At 41.5% G+C, this 22,099-nt stretch overlaps 2 long non-coding RNA genes across 28 annotated transcripts in view; both read right to left on the bottom strand.

The window, feature by feature from the left end:
• LOC128853747 (uncharacterized) overlaps window positions 1-19,779 on the bottom strand; it is a 239,339-nt gene extending 219,560 nt beyond the window's left edge. For 11 of the 25 annotated variants that reach the window (XR_008452449.1, XR_008452450.1, XR_008452455.1 and 8 more), the window contains exons 1-2: window positions 17,817-19,779; window positions 16,721-16,880 (exon numbers count right to left, since the gene is read on the bottom strand). This is a non-coding gene — a long non-coding RNA (uncharacterized LOC128853747). The other 14 variants (XR_008452457.1, XR_008452454.1, XR_008452466.1 and 11 more) reach the window with 12 other exon arrangements.
• A 9-nt stretch (window positions 19,780-19,788) lies between these two features.
• The window catches only part of LOC128853749 (uncharacterized), a 30,498-nt gene continuing 28,187 nt past the window's right edge, over window positions 19,789-22,099 (bottom strand). For all 3 annotated transcript variants that reach the window (XR_008452476.1, XR_008452477.1, XR_008452475.1), the window contains one exon: window positions 19,789-20,293. This is a non-coding gene — a long non-coding RNA (uncharacterized LOC128853749). The remainder of the gene's footprint in view (window positions 20,294-22,099) is intronic.

Here is a 22,099-nt window from a genome sequence, read left to right as displayed (position 1 = left end):
CACCAAAACCACAGTTTTCCAGCTGTGGTGACCTCACAAGTGCTGAGTTGAAGGTAATGATTAATCTGTTGGCTACACTCTTACCCAAACAGCCAGATATGCAGTCAGGCTTCATCACCTTAAATACACCGTTCATACTCAACTTATGGTCCATCAGGACACTCAGGGCCTTTCTGCAGATCGCCCCCCAGCCCGTCAGTCCCCAACCTGTATCGCCAATGCTTCCCAGAGGCAGGACTTGCGGTCGTTGTCCTCACTGAAAGTTATAATATTCTTTTTAGCTTGTTCTTCAAGCTTGTCAAGGTCTTTGCCTATCTTTGAAGTCAGATCCTAGAAGTTATAGTCACATCTGTGTGCCTTCATGAAAAAAAGAAGTAAATGTCTCATAAGATTTCTGTATCCATATGTAAGCTCCCGGTTGGCACGCTTTTTTATACCAACACTCTACATTCTTTACAACACTAATAAAGGACAAGGAAAACCCAAATCCCAACTGACATCAACAAGAATTTTTAGTGACTGCAACGACCTTGAAAACACTCCTGTCATGTCAGTGCAACAGCGGGAAGCGGGATGTCAGCGTTAGTACTGGAATGGAGTTGGTTTAACGTGACTACTGAAAAGGAAGTTGCTGCTCAAGAGAGAGGGGCTTGAAATCTACAATCAGTACCCTTGTTTAAAATTCTATTAGCAAAATTTATGACACACACAGGAGTCTTATTTTTCCTCTAGTAAGAATGTATCGTTCAACCATTCATTTTGCATTTCATGAGACACTTCTACAGATGCAGTGAGCTATATCACTCTATTCTCCTTATATAGCATCCTGAGATCTAGACACTTCAAAATCTGCTTGGATTGTTTTGACTGCATAGAATATCTCCATGAAAGTCTACTTCCGCATCTTTGATAATTCCTTTGTGTCAGAACATTGCCTCTCCCTAAGGAAATTTCCATTTTTCCCCTCCCTTATTGCAATTACATATGTATTTAACAAGTACACCATGGCTATGCTGCTTTACCTTTGTTATAATACTTAGGGAATAACTAGTTCTGTGTCTTCTAACAAAGAACAAATGTAAGCATTCAAAAATCAAATATTTACATTCCAAAGAGCCATCACAACTAGTCGTATGTGCTCGTCTTCATTATGTGTGGAAAATTGAATGCATTCCGTACCATAATTCTGTTGGTATAAAAAAGAATTATGCATGGCAAGGTAAAAGTGACACAGTTCAGTAGGAAAAAAACACAACCTTCTCATGAAATTTTAGTTCAATTTGCAATATGCTCAGGTCTTATCAAATATAACAGATGCCACAGGTGGTATGTGAAACATGCAGTCAGAAGTATTCTTATTCCCTTCCCAGGTGCTAACATAGACTTGATTGAGTTGTAACTCATAAAATAATAAAAAAAAATTTTAAAACCCCAACAGAGTCAGGATTTAGTGACTATCTATACCTAAGCATAGGTGGGGTGGGAATACCGGTAAGACAGCTCAAGACAGGTCAAAAACCATTCAAGAGCTTATTTTAGATCTTATTTTAATAGATGGTAATTGTGCCCAACTCACTGATGCCACTCAAGATTAATTCAGCACTAGGGCTGCTTTGGTAACACTGATTGCATTACCTAAACTTGCTTTCTCAGCATTCACTAGATCTGAAAACTTGAAAGTCTCCAAATTTCTCTTTTTTGTAACCGTCAGTGGTATGTGAAACAACTCGCTGCCTCTGGTAGCTGAAGCACACCGTTTACATTCCTACACAGTAAGCTCTCTTGTCCTCCACCTTCGTTTGCCAGTACTGGGAAATTTGGTTTTTTCCCTCATCTTCTTTGGAAACTTCATAATGCTGAAGCTTTTGAATATTGGCCCTTGCCTTCAGGCTATTAAACAGTTGTTCCAGCCTTTTTAGATCAGATATCCTAACTTCTGACTCACTTTAGGAGGTTAAAACATATAAAGAAGACCTTTAGCTTTTTGCATCAGCTAATCTGTTGCTGAATTACTAGCAATTTCTCTCTTTCTGCAGATATGTTAACCTTCTGTCACTACATGAAAGAGATTTAACAGTCTCTAGGACACAGAATATACACAAGCACAGAATTTTGAACTGCTTTTCACTGTGGATTTCATGTACAATTTGAGACTTCCAAGGCACCTCCCAAGTTTAGTCTCGACTGTTTTGCTTCTCCAACAAAACTGGCAATAATCACAAACACAGCATGACCTGTTGACCATACTCGAGTCTCAGTAAAACCCTTTGTGGTCTGGTAAATGAAGTGTATACATGTTGCCAGAGCTGCCTGGTTTCATCCCATGCTTGGGGTTCTGTACGAGCACACGCCAACTTGAAAGCACAGCTGCCTGCGGGCACGAACAGCCATCCACAGGGCAGGAAGCTGCAGTATCCCTCCACTTCCCTGCAGAGCACTATAACCTCTCCAAACCTCCTCCACTTATGTCTTACACCTTCCAGTGCCCATTTCAGGGACAAATTTCATACCATCTTCTAAACCTAACTCTTCCACAAAGAGCCGTCTCATCTATTTGACTGCCTTGAGTACAGTTTTTGAAATAACTTAAAATACTCAGCAGCTATTTTCCAGAATAACCTAGAGTGAAACCTACAAAAATCACAATGGAATTGTGAAAAAAAAAAACATAAAGGCTTGTTAGGGAATTTTTAACATCAGGCAGCGCACCTGAATAAACACCGTGACTTGGGTTAACCACCACCCACATAGTCACCCACCTCAGTATTCACTGTGTCAGTCCCAGCCTCCCTCAAAACACTTGGGTTTGTGAATCATTTTGGCAGTTTTGAAAATCAGTCAGTTTAATTACGGTCAATATAGAAGAATTAAACTATGATGTAAAACATCACGGCCAGACACTTCACCAGCAGATACTCCTACAGCTCCTTTAAAGTCAAAGGAAGTGCAACAAAGCTCACCAGCAGAAAACATTCATGGGCACATAGGAAGACAGAAGAGTCTGTAACCTGAGAAAGCAGTAGGTAACTGCATAAGTAAGCACCTGGGGCCCAATCCACTTTATACACCGTTGTTCCTTCTACACTCACATATATTGTCAGAGCAGCATTAATTGGTATGAAGATAAACGCAAATCAAACTTTGCAAAAGAATGCACACACTGGGGTGAGAACAGCTGTGAGGCCACATGCACTATAATAAAGTACATGCCCTATGCAGCAACAGTATATTGATTTTAAAGCTCAGGAATTTCCAGGAGTAGAGGCTGCATTCCTGCCAAAGCAGCCCCTCCACCATACACTCACCTGCTTATTCAAACACACATAGACACAAACCACAACTGTTCTCACCTTATGCGGCACCTCAGTGTTTAATAGTTCTGTTATCACCCAAAGCCAAATATACCCACAAGGCAGTATGAGCATCAAAGTAGAAAAGCAGCTGTAGTTTCCTTGGTGGCAGCTGACCTCGCTTTCTGAGCGCACATCTGCACGGGGAGCACCATCGGGCAGAGCAGCATCCATCACGGCCTGTCTGAATGGCTCCCTGCAGAGCACTGGCTTCAGGAGGGTGCAAACTCAGCTGCAGGTGGGACCTGAGGGAAATCAAAGGCTCACTCAGAGATCACAAGGGAGACCATATCTATTTACCAACAGGGAGACTGACGCACAGAGCAGAAATTGCCAAGCAGCAGCTGAGCGCATCCTTCCATAAAGTCCTGCAAGAATGAAACACTCTCACCAAATCTAATGAGAGCTGGTGCAAATGATTCTTTGCTTTTCTTAGCTTATATTAATCCAAATGTTGTTCTTGGAGCCACTAGTACTGCCTTCTGGGTCTTAGTGGCGCAATGCAGAGCTAGAGAACAGAGCTGGGTACAGCAAGGGAACCGTACTGCAGGCAGCCACGCTGCTCTCTCTGGTGCACACTGGGCAGGAGCACAGCCTGGTCAGATCATGGCCCATCCTACCATTAAGTAAAGAGGCATCCCAAGCACAGGGCTGGGGTTGTACGCCCAGCTTTTCAGACAAGAAGTTTGTTTCTAGACACGATCACTATCATGAAACACAGAGTTGTCTGGGAACCTTACCAGGAAACCTTTCCAGAAGCAGGGAACAGCCACACTATCAAGCTTTGTTCCCTGGACACACACCTGGGAACACTTTTCCAGCACTACATCATCTGCCTTATTCTTACAGAGTTAAGATGTCCCGTGCTTTCCTTGCCTTTCACTGCCCAGCTGAGGATTTGGTGTCTGTAATACTTAAAGGGAGCATACACAAGAACTCTTTGAACTGGCTAGCTCATAACTAGGAGCTGGATCCTCCTCTTACACACTCCAGAAGTGATTCCCCAGAAGAACAGTCACATTTTGAAAATTCGACATGAGACAATAGCTGACAAGCAGATATTTCACCAAAGAACTGCCAGTGTCCAGATAACTCATAAAAAGAAATCTAATGTAGTTTGTGTTCATGTCACTTTGTTCCTGAACAGATGCAAACCTGCAACCATAGGACGAACAGTGTAAAGCAGACATTCCCCCTCTTCCAGAGTGAATAGAAAAAAACTGCTTTTGGTTGATATGCTTAATGCTGAGCAGTAGACCCTTTCAGATAGCCTTTCTGGATTGTACCCTTCACAAGGCACATAATTCTGCTTTTTGCCTCTGCAGAGTAGGTCTGTCATGAAGGGATCGAGTGCCTTTCTCTTTCTCTCCCTCTCTCTCTCTTCCTCATACATCATCTCCAGAAACACTATGACTGTCCCAGAACATTTCTATTGTCTGGCTGTCAGTGATAAAACAAAGAACATAAAAAAATATGGTATGTTCAGTAAATTACCTTTTACTGAAAGGGTAAGGAATGGTTTGAATAGTGTGCATACATAGTACATTTTCCACATCAGGACAACTTTTTATCTCAAGGCTTTAATTTAGGAAGAAACTAGAAAGATAGCAGCAGATTTGAAAGCCTTAATTTATTCACAGAATAACTATAATAAAACTGGGTACAGTATTATGTTCAGGATAATAGCATCTTTTGATTCCCTTGTAACCAAATACTGCTACAACCAACAGACTGATGATGACTGAACTATCTATTCAATGGTGGTATCACCCTCATCTTAGAGGCATGAACATCACGCTTCAATTGCTTTCCAGCAGATGGATATAATTGCACGACACGTGTTTATGCACCTTCTTCACCTCCACGTGCTGTCTCAAGACTGCAAACTGTACACCAAGTTAGGCTGTGCTGCCAAAGGAGTGCATCATGGTTCCTCTTGGACAACAGCATCTCCTTAGATATTACATACAGTCCTACACATGCACATGTGAATAACCTGAGGTCTGTGCAGCACTTGAATCTGTCAGGAAAGCCATTCAAATTAAGTAGAATTATAGTTAGAAGGCAGCTGAATTTCTTTAGGAAGCCTTGAAACTTCTGTTTGAGCTAGAGACTGGGCTGATGCCCAAGGAGGGTAACTGCTTCCCTTCAGACAAGCCTAACCTTAGAAATTCCTTCACACTTCAGTATCTGTCCTTCAGAAAACTCATAATAACAATATATATTCCAAGTATGCAGAGAGATTTACACAGCTTGTTCAGGAACGGACTCTTTATGAAACATTGCATCTCAGTGCTGACATCCCCTGAGGGAAGAATAAGTAGGAGTTAGGGTTTAACCTTTTGGGATGACAGTGTGTGGCATATGTTTAAGATAATCAGTGGAACTGATGAGTGAAAAACTGCATTTCTTTAAAAATAAAAATGGTTCACCGAAAAAGATATTCAAGCTCAGCTTCATGTAGTATGAACAATTGTTCACACCCTGTAACACGCAACTTTTAGTGGTTTCCACAACAAAAATCAGTGCCTCCAGTCATGATTATTATGCAAACATTTTGTTATCAGTGAGCCTGTAGTAAGTAACCACGACATCTTATCACATTTTCAGCTATCACATTTACTATTGCTAGCTGAGCTGTTGCGATTAAGGGCAATAGTTTTTCCTGTAAATACTCATATTCCTCTCTAAGGAGTGAAGGATGAATGAGAACTGAAAATTTAAGGCAGAAAAAGAAAGGGTTATCATGTGAGCTTCATTCTTTGCTCAGTATTTCATGTTTCTTTATCTATGAAAGATAGAGGCTGCAGAGCCCTTACCCCACACCTCCAAAGAACTTCTCTGGAGACCAGCAGCCAGCTTGCTCTTCTGTTTTCCATCAGCCATGGATGAATCTGTTCCTTCTCCTTTAGGCTGGAAAGCAGCTTAGTGCTGTAATGTTGATGGCATAGGTGATAGTGGGTTATGTCCGAGGTTTTTAGCAATTTGAGCAATCCTTCTGTCTTTTTTCAAGGCTGCTTTAATACAGCTGTAAAATAAGCTGAGTTCCTTAAAGCTACCCTGATGCTTAAACTTACAGCTGGACTTTCCAAAATAAATTTTATGGCCCTTCAGAGTCAGGCATTTAACACAGTTGTTTTATGTTTACTCAGCTTCCCCCATTTTTATTCTGGTTCATCAGCAATTTCCAGCCAAGTTTCCAGACTGAGTCCATAAATGTTTACTCTTTTTTAGTGAACAGGACTAGAAAAAGCTAAGTCAGAACCACTCTCTTAGACAAGACTTTGCGAACTCCAGACCTGACAAGACGCAAGCAGGTAAATTAGGTCAGTTTTCATCTCATAATTTTTAAGTTTTGGAAACAACAAATGTTTTTCCCGCTTCCTCTGCAGATCTTCTGCTCTGCCTTTCCCCCTGATTCTTTCTGAAAAATGTAGCAACAAAACAGAAAGAGAAAAAAATATTCCCGTTTTCCTCTGGCATCTCCTTCCTGACTTCTAGTGCAGTTTCCAGCACAGTGCATCCAAACTGTTCCATCCATGTGGAGGTCTGATAGGGACTTTCCCTCTCCTGCATTTTAGTTTTGGGCCTATTCCTTCCAGCTCAGGGTGGGAACAGACATCAGCATTTCCTATGAAATAAAATGGTATTGCCTGACCACTGCGTTGGAACTAATTACCTAATTACACTGCTGCAGCTCAGACCCCTGCTTTGAGCCATTTTCACTTTCACCCATTGACAAATGTTCTTTTCTTATCAGTGTTAAATGTTCCATTGCCATATTCCAGTGCTTCCCTTGTCGCCGCCCTCACTCCTGTTCAAAGTGTCTCTTCTTACTAATGAGCTCACCCACCTTTTCCTATCCATTACTTCCACGGATCTCCTGTGGAGGCCCGTAAAGCCTCTGGAGAAGTTGCATTTATTTCACTTCCACATCACACAGTGTTTTTGAAATCTGCATAATAACTAGAATGAGAAGCAGACCTGACATCCACATGTGGATCTTTACCAAATTCCCTAAGGTCTGGGAAGGCACTAACTTCATTAACAGCTTTGCCTGTGCCTGGGACACTGATGAAGTCTACCTGGATTCTCCAGCACCAAGTGAGAACTGGTTCTGCGCCACCTTTTCCTCGCTTAGGCAGAAGGAGGGATTTCACTGTCTATCTATTGTTGTGAATCTTAAAGGAATAATGCCTTGGAGCACCTACTCCTCTCCGTTGGATATTGTTGAAACAGGCTGACAGTGTTAGAAGCTATTAGGAGGGGTGGACAGACACACATCGCATCTAGACAATCGAAGTCCATATCTATACCTTGGACCTAAACTCTTGAAAGTCCACTCCATTTGGGGTATAGAAAGAGATCTCGTGGCAGTTCATCTCTTTTTCTTTAGGAAAAGCAAGCCTGAGAGGGTTTGGACAAGTTGTCATTTACTGTTTGTTCCTCCAAATGAACTTTTCCTTCGTTGCTGCACTGTGGTTATCTACCTCAGGCAAATAAAACGGCCCCTCATTATCTCACCACAAGGCTACTTCTTGTTGTGGTAACAGTGCAGGAGTAGCAGGAGGATTGCTCAGCGTGTTCTCAGCACACAGCTCAGAGAAGGGTAATGGAAAGAGAGAAGGAGAAAAAGAGAAGAAGAGAAGCAATAGAGAGCCTAGAGAAAAAAAAAAGATGGGAAGAAAAAAAAATAACAGGCTTCTTATTTCTCCCAGATGTTCACAATTTCCCAGAAAGTATTCAAGCAATCCGAGCTTCCTTCTGATAAATACAGCACAGTACAGATGCAAGGATGGAAGGCTCCTCTCTCACTGGAGACAGCAGCGCTAAAGGCAGCTGTTTCTTGAAGACCCGCAAGAGGCTGCTGGGCTGTTCCTCCTAATAGCTGAAAAAGACTCTCGGAGATCAGAAAGAAGGCATTTCAAGCCCCATCTCACTTCGATTTTCTGTCAAGCTCTCTGAAGTATCCAACAGCAGTAGGCAAAAACTCATTCCTCGTAGTCAGGACAGAACAAAGAGCATTCCGAGCTTTCAGATAGGCAGGAGAAAGTAAAGGGGAAGTAAGGTTTGGAAGTGAAATAGCTACTTTTCTTGCTGGAGTTTTCTATCCTGTGATTTTACCAAGAGCAGAACTGTGCAGATTTGCAGTAATGGCTGGGAGATCCATTGTGAGCTACTGAACCTTGTGAATTACAAAGTAATTGGAAAAACACAATAAAAACAAGGATTTGCACCATAAAGCATTCCTAGTTCATTTATTGAGATGGCTATAGGTTTAGTTATTTAAAAGAATACTTTGCAATATGCTGCCCTACTTATGAGAGGATGCTTAGTGAAAGAAGCAAACAAACGATGAAGTTCTAATGAAGAGAGGCTTCATTGTAAGCAAGAAAGGTAACATTATTACAGCATTAAAGATTGTGTCTATGAATAAATACCAAGAACCAAATGAGTTGTAGTGGATTTTATAAGAGGACAAATTAATTAAATTACATTTGGGGCTGTTGCACAAGTCCTCACTTAATCTTCTCTGTCTCAGGGGAACCTCCTCCATTCTCAGGAAGCACACGGCAGAGCTCAAGCCTCTGCAGCAATTACCTGCACGAGCAAGGATCCTTGTCTGCATCCACTCTTGACGTTCAGCAATCCATTCATATCCTTTTTCCCTTCCACTCCTGACAGCCTTTTGTCTCTTGCTGTATGGACCTGAACAACTGAGTCTAGCGGCAAACATACCTCCAGGTGTTAGAAAAGACCACTAAGCTCAGATGATGGCAGCAGCTCCAGGGAGCCAGCGGTAGGAGTGAGGCATTCATGTGGGAGGAACCTGGGGACAGGTGAAGTATTCTCTCGCGGTTCACCCCTCACAGAGTGACAGGTACCCCGCTCACCCCCCCACGCTGCCCTGTGGCATGCAGAGTAACAAACAGAAGAGCTGGCAGTATTGACTCTGGTTCCGCCTCCGAGAGATGGATGTTGTTGAGGATGCATGGTACAAAACAATTCAGAAAAGATAAAATCCTCTGCTGGAACACTGACAGACCTCAAAATAAGTAGAGATCTCAGAGTCTCTGAGAGTCTGACCCATTGGCTCTCTGTTTGAGTACTGTGGGGCTACATGGAACATGCTGCACCACCAGGCACGTGCCGAGTTTCCTGACAAGCCTCAGATCCATTTCAAAAAGTGCAAAAGGTTGCTCTTTGCTTTGTCATTTCCCCCTGCTTCCAGCTGTGATACTGATACTCACCCTTCACATGCTCAGTAATAAATGGGGAACAAGTACAAGTTGATAAAAATGTTTAACTTCCCCCTCTCTTTTTTTCCTTCCTATGGATTTGCTACAGATGTGCTAGTTAGTGATGGAAGAGTTTAATCTCTCCCCTTTCTTTAAGGTCTGTTGATTATCAACCAGTGTTCTTGTAGTTTGATGATCTACAATGGGAATTTTGTAATATTTAATGCCTGCATTAATGGGATTTGGGGCCTGTATAAATCATCTGACCCTGATACTCATTGTTGAATACGTATTTCTGAGGCATATAAGTTCCCACAGCTCCCTTGAAAATCCCACATGGTGCTTCTTAACCCTCTCATGTTTTTAAACCCTCTATGAGGATCCTCCCTCCTCCTCCCCTCAAAAAAAAATGTGAATGCTTTTAGTATTTGAAGAAACCAAATCATTCAAATGGCTTTGCTGTTGATTTGCTATGGGTTATAGTTCCACTGCCCGAATTATAAATCTTAAGGTTATTTTTGTCTGTGCTTCATTGTTCAGAAAAGGCAGGCTGACCTTATCTCTACAGATGTCCGAGTCCTCCAGCGTGAGGTTTTGCTTTGAAATTGTTAAAAATTCCCATAGATCTATAACATTGAAGATGTGCCCATCTTTACCGCTAAATTTTCTTTTTATTGTAGGATTATAAATAAAACAGGAGGTTCAATATTTGCAGAAACAGAATATTTTCCCCAGCTTTATTTAATCAGCACTATTAATATTTGGACACAATCCTGGTCCACATAAATTATCTGAGGCATACAGTCCTTCTCAACCCTGTTGTGCGAATATGGCAGGCTGACCTTTAAAACAAAGCTGCAATAATCACATTTCACATTCAGAGATCTCCATGTATCCCAACGGATCCCACACCATCACAAGATATATTGACTGCCTGCTGGGAAGGAGGGATCTCCAGTGTGCAAGCTAACAGGCACTTGGAGCCCTGCACAGCACGGGGGGAGAAGCAAGATCTGGAGCATGGAAACCAGCGCAACCTGAGAAATCAGCTTACAGATAGACACAGCTGTCCTAGAAGTTACATTATCCCCTGAGAAATGCTTGTGCACTCAGACGCTTGCCTGTTCTTTCTAAATGTGACAATAAAAGGTATTACCTCTTCCCACATGTCTTACTCCAAATAGAAATTAGCTGAAATTGAGTGATAGAGATTTGATTTTCTTACAACATCATTTTTGCTAGCTGGCTTATGAAGCGGCAATACTTCTTATAACGTGCATGAAAAGTTTGGGGAGGACCAGTTTCTGCTCAATGAAGAAAATCCTGGCTTAGGAGTCAGTCATGTTCCTGTGGAAGCTCTTTTGTCATTTAGCAAATAATTCTTGTTTAAGTAGTCTGAGTGGGGATGACCTTGGAAATAATGAGAGAAGATCTCATTTCTAATTAAGTTTGTTAACTTCTCAGAAAGTCCACTGAATGTTCAGAGACTCCTCGTTTACATTGAGAAGATTCTCCTTTATGCAGAGGAACAATGGGTACTATGAGGGTGAGAAAACGTTTTTCCCAGTCACCTTTAGTGAGAGTTTACTGAAGACGCCCACAAAATGGAAAGCAAATGAGGGGTTTCCATGTTTGTGTTGGTGGTGCATCTGAGGGGAAGTGTAACAAAAAGCTACGGTAGGGTCAGGCTTGGCTGGCTATCCAAAGTGGCAGAGCACCACTACAATAAACAATTCCTCAGGAAGCCCCAAAGCAGCACAGATTTTGTAGAAGAGCACAAATGGGATTAACTGTCATTAAGAAGTGAGTATAAAATAATACAAACAAAGGGCGGATGGCACTTCCTCCTTTAAGACTGCCATCCTGATGCATGAGACTGTAAGCATGGTCCCAGCCAACACATTTAAATGGAATGTGCCTGTTCCTGATGCTCCATATGTTCCTGGAGACCGTTGTATTCCAGAACTCCTTATCTCTCCTGGTGAGCTAGTGTTGGTACAGCCAAAGCCATGCAAAATACAGTTGACAGCACAGATCAGGCCACAGCAGGTTCAAAACAGCTTAGAATTTATCCAAGCTGTAGAAAAGAAATAATATATGTAGTGCTGCCTGCTGGGTGCGATTTAGGTGGAATATACGCATCTCAACATCAAGCATAGAGCAATTTGATTTTGTCTGACTGGAAAATGTAGCCTTCAGAATGAAAGGAAAAAACATGGCAATGCAGGACATATCCCCAGTATCAGAAATCATTTGAGGGTTGCTGTTGTCATAGATTCCAACACAAAACAGTGTTTTTCTACCCTGAGAGAAGAGCATGGCTGTACCAGACAGGCAAATCCTTTTCAATCGAGCACCAGAATCGGAAATGCATTGATTTTTCACTAAAGTAACATTAATAATAGATATCTTCATTACCCAATGAATATAAGGAGAAAACAAACACTTCTTGGGCTTTTCAAGCCACAATGGAAATGTTATTGGTCTTGAAAATATTTTGAATGCTTATACATGAAGTTTTGTTCAAATAAACAGGCAGAAGAACTGGAGTCAGTATCTGTATATACACACACATATAGAAAGCTTTGCAAGATCTCAGTCTTTTCTTCCTAGCTCTCATAAATTCATATAGACTAGGAAGCAGACGCAACAGCATGAGAAATTTTCTTTGTTTCTTAACTTAACTAACTGAATTAAGCATGGAACTTTTTAGTGGGATATGAGCTTAACTGATAACAGAAACACTCATAAAATATTCAGACTTCAACTAAAATTTCATTTTTTTGTGCTGAACCACCACAGAAATAACAATAACTCCTGCTTAAGATCACAGTTGCTTTCAAGATGCACAGCTGACAAAAATGAAAGCTGCCTTCATTTACCACCCAAGATGCTGCTGCATTTCTAAGAGGTGATAGCCAAATGCATATAGATGATAAGAAAGAACTGTTCAAGGAATGATTCTCAGCAATGACTAATATTTGATAATAACAGCCATGAAATGAAAGCAGCGTTAAGTTTTATTAAGTAATTTTCCACTGCCTCCACACAGAAGCATTAGCATGTGCAGCAGAGAGCTTAACTAAATTATCAGTTGAGAAAGTAGTGTCGGGAGCTATTACAAAATGTATCAGCAGTAATGAAATTCAAATCCCATGATTGCTCTTAGAGAAGTTGTTTTATAGCTGTGGAGGGGAGGAAGAAAGGCAATCCTAGCTAGTACTTTATGACAACTGTCAAGCTCCTCCACTTCATCCACCCTTTGCAGAATCCCTTGACCGCATACTTACTGTGCCTTGGTATGAGCACAGGGCAAACTGGGGGCTGAAAGGCTACAATGATCTAGGCCAGGCCTCACTGCAATCAAACCAGAGTCATTCTGAACCTCATTACACTCCAAGGCTCATTGCTTGTTCAGCAGGTAGTGCCTCAACAGGGGCAGACCTTGCCAGTTGAAAACTGCTTCCCTAACATACCATACAGAAGGAAAAAAATGTAGGCTAAGTGCATATATTTTACAGACAAATCTGTTTATTGCAGATGTGAAGGAACCACAGGTGGTCCCCACAGCCACCTCTGACAGTGCAACACACCACCAGCACCTGTTGCAGCCCTTGGTTCTCAGCTCAGATCACAAAGACTCCAGAGACTGCAGTTCCCTTTTCCAATCAAGAAGGGAGCTGGTTCCTGAAGATTTTGCTCTAACCAAAACACACATCTGGTTTGTCCTCCCCAGATGCCACCACCCACAGGCAAATGTTTGGCCATCTTGCCCCTACTGGATATGGTCATACTGTATTCTTTTGACTCATTTGATTTTCAAAACACAAAGGTCTAGGGACTCCAGCTTTATTTTCGTAACATGCTGCTTTGCTGGCAATTTTTCATAAGGGCTTTTCCTTCTTTCTCTTCATACTTAGATGCTATGGACATCTAAGAAGACTGAAATGCATGAAGATGAGCAGCAGTGATTAATTGGGCCAACATGCTTTTAAAGGTGCATAGTAGAGATATAAATGGAAGGAATGCAGACAAGAAAACATATACAATCATATCCAGAAAAGATGTTCACCTAAAGGTTAAATCAAAAATAGCCTCAAAGAAAAAACCATCAGTTGCATGAGGCAGTTGGGATGGAATTCGCTTTGGTTTTACTCTTCCCTTTCTCTTTCTGTTGAATTATGAAGGATTATTAATTATTGCTGCTAATACTGTATTCCCGGCATGGTGTTGTGCTAAATAAATATGACACACAAAATGCGAACAATACAACATGTTTTATACTCCCACCCACCTTTCTTCACCCCTTGCACATGTCCCTCAGAGTTCCTTGTATAATGCCAGCGCTTACTGCAGCAGGACAAAAAGATCATCTGTGGGTGATGGGTGTACCAGCTCATGCGATAGTAAGGTGAGCAGCTGAGACTCTTCCCGGTAAAAACAAACAAACAAACCAAATCAAAATAAAAGAAAATACAACACGGTGCAAACAATGTGGCCCACTCGTTTTTGTTCCTTCTTGCTGAGGCCAGTACCAGTACCTCATATCATGCTGTAACTCCCACTGTTTAGTCATCTCAGAGCTAGTCATACATCTACTCCTTAGTTTCCACGATCCATTATTTTTATGAGAAACTGAAAGACTTCAGTCTAGAAAGATATTTGAAGTGAAGACACCTTGTTCATGAGCTATAATTATCAGCCTAGAGAGGAGATATCTGAAAGTAGAAAATTTGGGAAAAAAAATAATAAACCAAAATGCCATGTCTGAAAAGTGGTCAGCAACATTTACAGCGAAAATAAAATCTAACCTTCATGCAACCAAACACCAGGCAGACCACTCATGGATATTGCAGGTTTATCAGCAATTGAGTCTCTAAATTAGAAAGCATAGTATTCAACCAGAGGCAATTAGAATTCACGTAGGAAGCACCGACTGGAAAGCACAGTCTATTATTCAGAAGGTCAGACAAGACCGAACACCAGCTTCTGCTTTTAAAACCTTTAAACTTAACATTTCCTGCCCGATATTCCCATCCTTACTGGAGCCTCAGCATCTCACTCAATGAACAAAATGCATGAAAACAAATGGCTTTACCACCCAAAAAGATAAATTGCAAAGGCTGCTTCATCAGAGACACTACAGAACATACACAATTTCAAATACAGTCTTACTTTGCTAAAATATGAAATGACAATTACTTTTTTAGCTGATTAGCTTAATCATTAATACCTGCTTGGGGATCATTTCATACCACTGCAAATAAAGGAAAGATGAGAACTGAAGACTGGACAGTGCAGCTGTAGTAAATGACAGCCTTTACACGGCTAGCTTTCTTGCCCTTCCTACTTTCTACCTCTGTGGGTCTGAGCCCCCAGGTCTCATTCTGTTTAAACTCCATGTGTAAAATCCACCAAAAGCACAAGTCCACTAATATTTTCTTGGTGAAAGAATGAAAATTTTCCGTAACAGCAAAATCATAGTTCATCTGAGGCTTATGACCATTGCAGAACAGATAGAATCGCAGAATCACTTAGGTTGGAAAAGACCCTTAAGATTGAGTCCAAATGTTGAATAAGACAGACAGATAAATGAGGTGGAGAAAACTGCAGGTTTGCATTCAACATGTGAGCTCTTGTGACTGGAGATGCAGCCCTAGGTGACTCTCTGACCGCCACAAAGAAATGATGGATCATCCTGCAACCTCACTTTTCTCTCTTATATATTTACCTCACCTAAGCTATAACTCTGCTTCATATAGTTATGGGCAAACTGTCTCTCCTATGCCACCAACAGTGCAACACAGTAATTGGCACACAGCAATGACGAAGCGAAAGCATTAACCAACCTCGTTACCAATAAAGAAAGCATTAGCTGTGTAAGTTCATCCACAATAGACCTGAAGGATGCCTTCAAAGGTGTTAAGAACGTTTATAACCCTCCTTCGTAACTAATAATTACTTGGAAGTACAGAAACCTAATCTGTTTACAGAACAGATCTGTCTTGGCCTATTTACATGACATGTTGTTTTGTTGCCAGTTACTGTGCCTGAGCTGTCAAAGCAAATTTTCTTCCCCATTCAAGTATGGATGTGCAGTGATGGACATGTTTGTGCTGGAGCATTACTTATGCAGGTCAGAAGGCCTCTATGTACCCTCTGTTTCTTTAAGGGCTTCTTCATTTCAGTTATAATTTGCCTGTGCTATAAATACCCAAACCTAAACCCACTTTCCAACCCAGGCACATTGACCGTCAGGGCACCATTAGAAAACACAACAGGTATATAATATATGCAGACTAAAACAGACTCACCAACTTGCATAAAGGCTAAAGACCACTTTAAAAGTTGTTTAATATTATTTAAGACTTCAATTCTCATTCCCTTTGAAAAAAAACTGAAAAAGTTTAGGAGTAAAGACTATTTACAGCCACTGGATTTGCAGTGCTGGTTATGCTTAGTAGTAAGAATCCACAGTTCAGAGATCAAACGTGGTCTTGGCAGACCTCTACCCTGGTCCCTGGACCTGGTTTGATTCTTGAGATGTATAGCAGAAATTGCAAAAGAAGTACATACAGCCACAGAGATTTTGCTTTTGGCTAAGCACAAATGCAAGATTTAGAACTCCACAAGTCACAAGACTTTGGCTTTTTCTTTGCTATGGCAGCTCTTAGGTCTATGTTTTTCTTGACCTCTGGTTGTATTGCTATTTTAATTAGTTATTTGGTGGCTACAGAGGTCTCTAACTAAGATACTTTGGGTTATGTAAGCACCTAATTTAGCCAAAACTTAGACAAAATTAGGTACTCTGAATTACCATTTCTGTCCCTTCTGAGTTACTTCTGTTCTTTGAGCACAAATAGAATTTGCAGTGCCTAAATTAAATGTTTAGGACAGTGGCATGAAATGCTTCCTACCCCCTCAATGTCCACGCCTGGCAATGGTGTAGGCTCATTCCAAAGCAGGACCTTTTCACGCAATCACAGTACAAATAGCAACTCTATTCTTAGTCCCACAGAGCTTGTTTTATCTTTCACAGGCAAGATGCATTGCTGTGAATTTATAACAACACAGTCACATTAATGAGACTCAACCAAGAGGTATTTCCTCCACTCAATTTGTTATACTCACTCTTTCCAAGGGATTCACCTCCATTTGGCTTTACTGTATGTTGCCTCGCATGGGCAGCCCATTCTCACATCCAGTAGCCCCAGATTGCCTCTCAGTATTAGCTTCAGGTTCTCTGTTTCTTCACTTTATGATTCTCTCTCTGGAATTTGCTGCTTTGTGCCTTATGAAAACAATATACAATTCTCTCAAATCTATGTCCCGATTCTATCTAAATTAATCAGCAGGCTTTATTCTGCTAGTTTGCTTTTCCCTTTTGGAGAATGGCCTCATTATACCCTTTATTCACAAAACAGATATCTCCAGTCCCAGAACATCTTTGCGTACAGCAATATATTTTATCTCCTGCAGAGCTCAAAACATCAGCAGCATTCTCAGTGTGGTCTTAGAGTAGAGCTGCACTGTTTCATAATCTCTGACTCTTGTTGCACTCTTCCACCTCCCTGCGTTATTACACCACTACACTCATCTGCATTGTGCTGAGTACATGCTAAGCCAAACAGTTACGCGTGCGAATGCTATTTGATGGCACATCAGTAAACCCATTTTCAGATAGCTAATAGGACAGAAGATATCATCATTGAGAAAGGGGGGGGAATTAAAGGCTGACATGGTTAAATCAGTTTCAAAAGTTATCTGGAGAATGTGTGGGTTATGTAAGTGTACTGACTGGGTAGCTACCTGCTTCACATAAACAGCCGTGGAGTCAAACTTCTCTGAAAGCCAGTAATGGCATATGTCTAAATTTCATGGGACAGATGAAAGCACTTGCTATACCCACCACAAAGATTTGTGAACTGAAGCAGTGAAGGAATATGTCAGATGCTTCGACAGAGGGAAATTCTGCCATCTTTTAAGTCTTTTATGTCTAGAGGAACACAGCTGATATCATGTATCTTGCCTCAATATGCAAATGTTTCTAGCATATTTTCATTGGCTTTCTCAAGAAGCGAGCAGTCATGGGAATCTGGGCCTGTCTATACGCTTTAGCTGCTTTTACCACTGGCTCACAACGTTCTCGGTCTTCCCACATCCTAGCCGCAAGAAAAGTTCCCCATAAAATAAATTTAGTACATCTGAGAGATGAAAAGATACTCACTTCCAAATGCTACTGGAGGTCAGCGCATCCTGTGGTTCAGAGCTGTTCCATGAATTACAATATCTGAACTCCACTCCTGGCTTTACTGCAGACCTTCATGACCTTGTGTAAGTAATTTCGCTTTTTCTGTTTCTGCTCTACTGTTTTGCTCTTCAGGTGAAAGCTCCCTTGGGGAATGGATCTGTCTCACACAGTGTGTTGAGATGCCACTGCCTTAAGATCACAGTCTGAACTGGGCAGCACACTTTATCAACAAAGAAAAATACTACAAGTAAATGTTTCCTATCGGGGCTTACTTAATTAAAATTTTATAACATGCATTTTGCATCAGAATTCTCTTTTTCACTTGAAATTAGGCAAAAGAAAAACATATCCTGAAACTCAAGAGATTTGGATTGGTTTGTCATTAACATCCACAGGGACATATTGCAAGGCCTGGTTCATATGCTACCTATCATCTTCCTGACTGCTGCACATCTACAACAGATGGGTTGGACTCTCTTGAGACTCATAGCTATGTTGCATGCACTCGTATAGCTATGACAATTGCTCCTAATCCTCTAGAATACTTCTGCCTCTTGTTTTCCAACGTCTTCTGAGAGAACATCCTCATCTACATACCTGCTTTCTGTAGTGATCTGACAATGCAGAGTAGCAGCCCATGTCCTACCTCCTACTTGCAGGGGTTTTGCTCTGAGGTCAGCATCCTGTCTGGTAATTCATTTCCATCAATGCTCTTTTGTTTACTGCTTACAAAAGGTGCCTTGTGGCAAAACCTTGCTATTTCATCAAAATGTGCAGTGTTACGCAGAAAAGGGCACAGTCATTAAGCAAAATTATTGGAAATATGTTCACTTCTCCCAAACGACTATAATTTTTTTCTTATTGTGACTTACGCATTATGATCATTGCAGCAGTTGCTCATGGAACAGTTCACACTAACATACCTCAAGGCGTACATTGTCCCAGTTCACTACAGGTGACTCCTAATGCCCCAAAGGGAGAAAGAAATTGTATTTCAAGGACATTTGGGGAAGACATCCTGAACAACTTAAAGGCCTTTTCTTTCTCTGGATTACCATCCTGACACCAGAAGCTGTAGGTTCCTGGCTTAATGCTTTCTGTAAAGACAGATGAATTGCAGACTGAACAGAAGCAAGCAAATCTTCACAAAGAAATAAGGGAATCAATGCATAGGGACAACCAACACATAGGATCGAAGCTCTAGTTTAAACAAAATCATTAATTTCACAGCTATAGCAAAGTGCTTGTGCTTTAAAGGACTTTCTACCGTATATCACCTCCAAGAGCTCACGCAGTTCCCAGCTTCAACATTTGTTCCCATATGTAATCTTCAGCGGTGATTATGGAGGAGACCGCCCTTTCTTCTTGAAGATCCCAAAGATCTTGAGAATTTTAACATAAAAATTACATTTTTGTTCATGCTATAGATTGTAAAAGTCATTTAGTACTGATGAGGAACTTTTAAACAAAACCAAAAGAATTGACACATTGCTGGGTCTTAATAGACATATCAGTTAAACACATATAAGCTCTGCAGCTCATCTGCAGAAGCACATGGTAGTATCTCACTGTGTTGGTCCCTAATTGACATGCACAAATATCTCCTAAAGCACGTACTATCCCGAAACAAGGGAAGAGCAAGCAAAAGCCATTTCTTCTGAGGTGTGTGGGGAGTAAGAAGATACTTTAACCAGTTACCTTTATGTGAGCCAGTAGAGCAACAGCCTCCATGAAACTCTGAATACATGATCCAGGATCACACCGCTGTAAGAGACTCTTTGATCATATACTAGCAAAAGAATAACCATTTAATATTCTTACCTGGATCTGAAAAACGAGGAAAACCCATGCATACGTCCTCAGGAACCTTCTTAAATAAAAATAGAAAGTCTGCAACATCACTACATGGTTTGTGTAATGTGCTTAAGCACTGTATAGGGACTGTAAAAAAAAAAAAAGTGCTCTTGACTTAACTTACAGATATTTTAAAGACTAGTGCCAATGTTCTTGAAAGGATTATAAACTATTGCTGCCTACAGCTTGGCATTTACCCCAGCCACGTGGGAATCTCTTTAACTGTCTGAAGAAGATTAGAAAAAACCCAAGGGCAACTCAGCTGACAAATCCAAAGTTCACGGCAACTAGTCAGGTAAAGCCAGGACAGCAAGGCGAGTTCACAGTATGGTTACAATACACTCATTGCTGTGCTTACCATTCACCTATCCTAAAGGATCTTCCTTCTCGTACGATTCAACAGCATAACAGTGTGGGAACTCTACGCCCACCTGTGCCTTTCTTGGACAAGTTGGAGCGTCAGCTATGTCTTATGCCACCAGTATGCCTCACCTGTATTGGTTCCATCTACCTGAGCCGCCATCACAAGCACAGCACAGGCATACCTTTACATCAGTTCAGCATACAGACAAATATCCAGGGCCGCCTCACCATGTCACCTATTAGGAGAAAAAACATATATAAGTGACTCAGAGATACTCTGCCTTCTAGCCTGGAGACCCCACACTCCTACCGAAGCCCCTCTGAGGATATCTGTCATCCACCATCAAAAGCAGTAGTACAGCAAACTTATGTACTGCTGACTGCAGGCAAAGGTGTCCAGCATGAGGTTTTCCCTTAGGCTCCTCTAGGTTACAACTGAAAAGCTGGATTGCCCCAGCACCTTGGGACAAATCAGAAACAATTACCCTAATACCAGTGCAATTACAGCTGCATGAAAGGAGAGCTGAAGATCTGAGAATGAAGTCTTTCAATTTCAGGGAATGGCCTTCAGCGGCTCCTTCTGTGCAGGGGTGTTCTGCACAAAAACTTGCCCAGTGGTCCTTCGGCCACAGAGATTGTAGGAAACTGCATTTTTACCTTGTTGCTTATAGGAATCATAGAATAGTTTGGGTTGGAAGGGACCTTAAGGATCATCTAGTTCCAACCCCCCTGCGATGGGCAGGGATGTCCCCCTAGAACAGGCTGCCCAAGGCCCATCCAACCTGGTCTTGAACCTCCCCAGGGATGGGGCAGCCACAGCTTCCTGGGGAAACCTGTGCCAGTGCCTCACCACTCCCATTGTGAAGAAATTCCTCCTTATGTCTAGTCTAAATCTGCCCCTCTCCAGTTTATACCCATTGCCCCTCATCCTATCACTACAAGACTTTGTAGACAGTGACTCCCCAGCTTTCTTGTAGCCCCTTTCAGGTACTGGAAGGTCATTATAAGGTCTCCTCGGAGCCTTCTCTTCTCCAGGCTGAACAAGCCCAACTCTCTCAGCCTGTCCTCGTAGGGAAGGTGCTCCAGCCCTCTGATCATCCTTGCAGCCCTTCTCTGGACCCATTCCAACAGCCCCATATCCTTCTTGCGTTGAGGGTTCCAGAACTGGACACAGTACTCCAGATGAGGTCTCACAAGAGAGGAATAGAGGGGCAGAATCTACTCCCTTGACCTGCTGGCCACGCTGCTTTTGATGCATCCCAGGACACGATTGGCCTTCTGGGTTGCGATCACATATTGCATATTGAGCTTCTCATCAATTCACACTCCCAGGTCCTTCTCTGCAGGGCTGCTCTTAATCACATCATTCCCCAGCCTTGATATGATTGATATCATTAAGTCTGAACTATCAAAATAAGCAAAACTCTAAGTTCGTTAATTCACATGAAGCAATCAAAGTGAGTTTTCTGTGAAAAAACATTCAGGAACAGCTTCAGGTCATAGCAAGCATACAGTAGAATGAAGATTTCTGACCTGTTTGGGAAAAAATAAAAAGCATGGATTGCCTCTCCAGAGCATTTTCCTCAGGTTGCAAAGCTAAATGCAAAACATAGGATTGTTTGCTTCAGTCTTTAGCAACACTTCTGGGTATGATGAAACCTTAGTGCCTATATTTTTGAGAAAAAAGTCTTTGCTATATAGTCCAGGTCTTATAAAATCAAGGTTCTTAAAATTCCAGTTGAATCTCTGACATTTGGAAAGCCGAATGAAGTCACACACGTGAACTTTTAGGCTATAATCCACAAAAAAGCTCAGCTACTAACAGAAATGCTGCATCAAAATTGACTCACTGTATTTTCTCCTAAAGCTATTTTTAATGTAATAAACAGTAATACCATTAACGCATTCTACAGTGTTGGAACCATAGATATGAATTCTGCTGAGAAGGGTTCATCTCAGGTGATACAAAATTCTGAGACTTCTGCAAAGGAAAAGCAATAAATCTCACTATTATACAGAAATAAACAAGAATTCCAAATATG

This window comes from Cuculus canorus, chromosome 15 (genome assembly GCF_017976375.1).
Source record: "Cuculus canorus isolate bCucCan1 chromosome 15, bCucCan1.pri, whole genome shotgun sequence".
Lineage (NCBI taxonomy): Eukaryota > Metazoa > Chordata > Aves > Cuculiformes > Cuculidae > Cuculus > Cuculus canorus.
The sequence above is the reverse complement of the archived record's forward strand: the minus strand, read 5'-3'. Positions and strand labels throughout refer to the sequence as shown.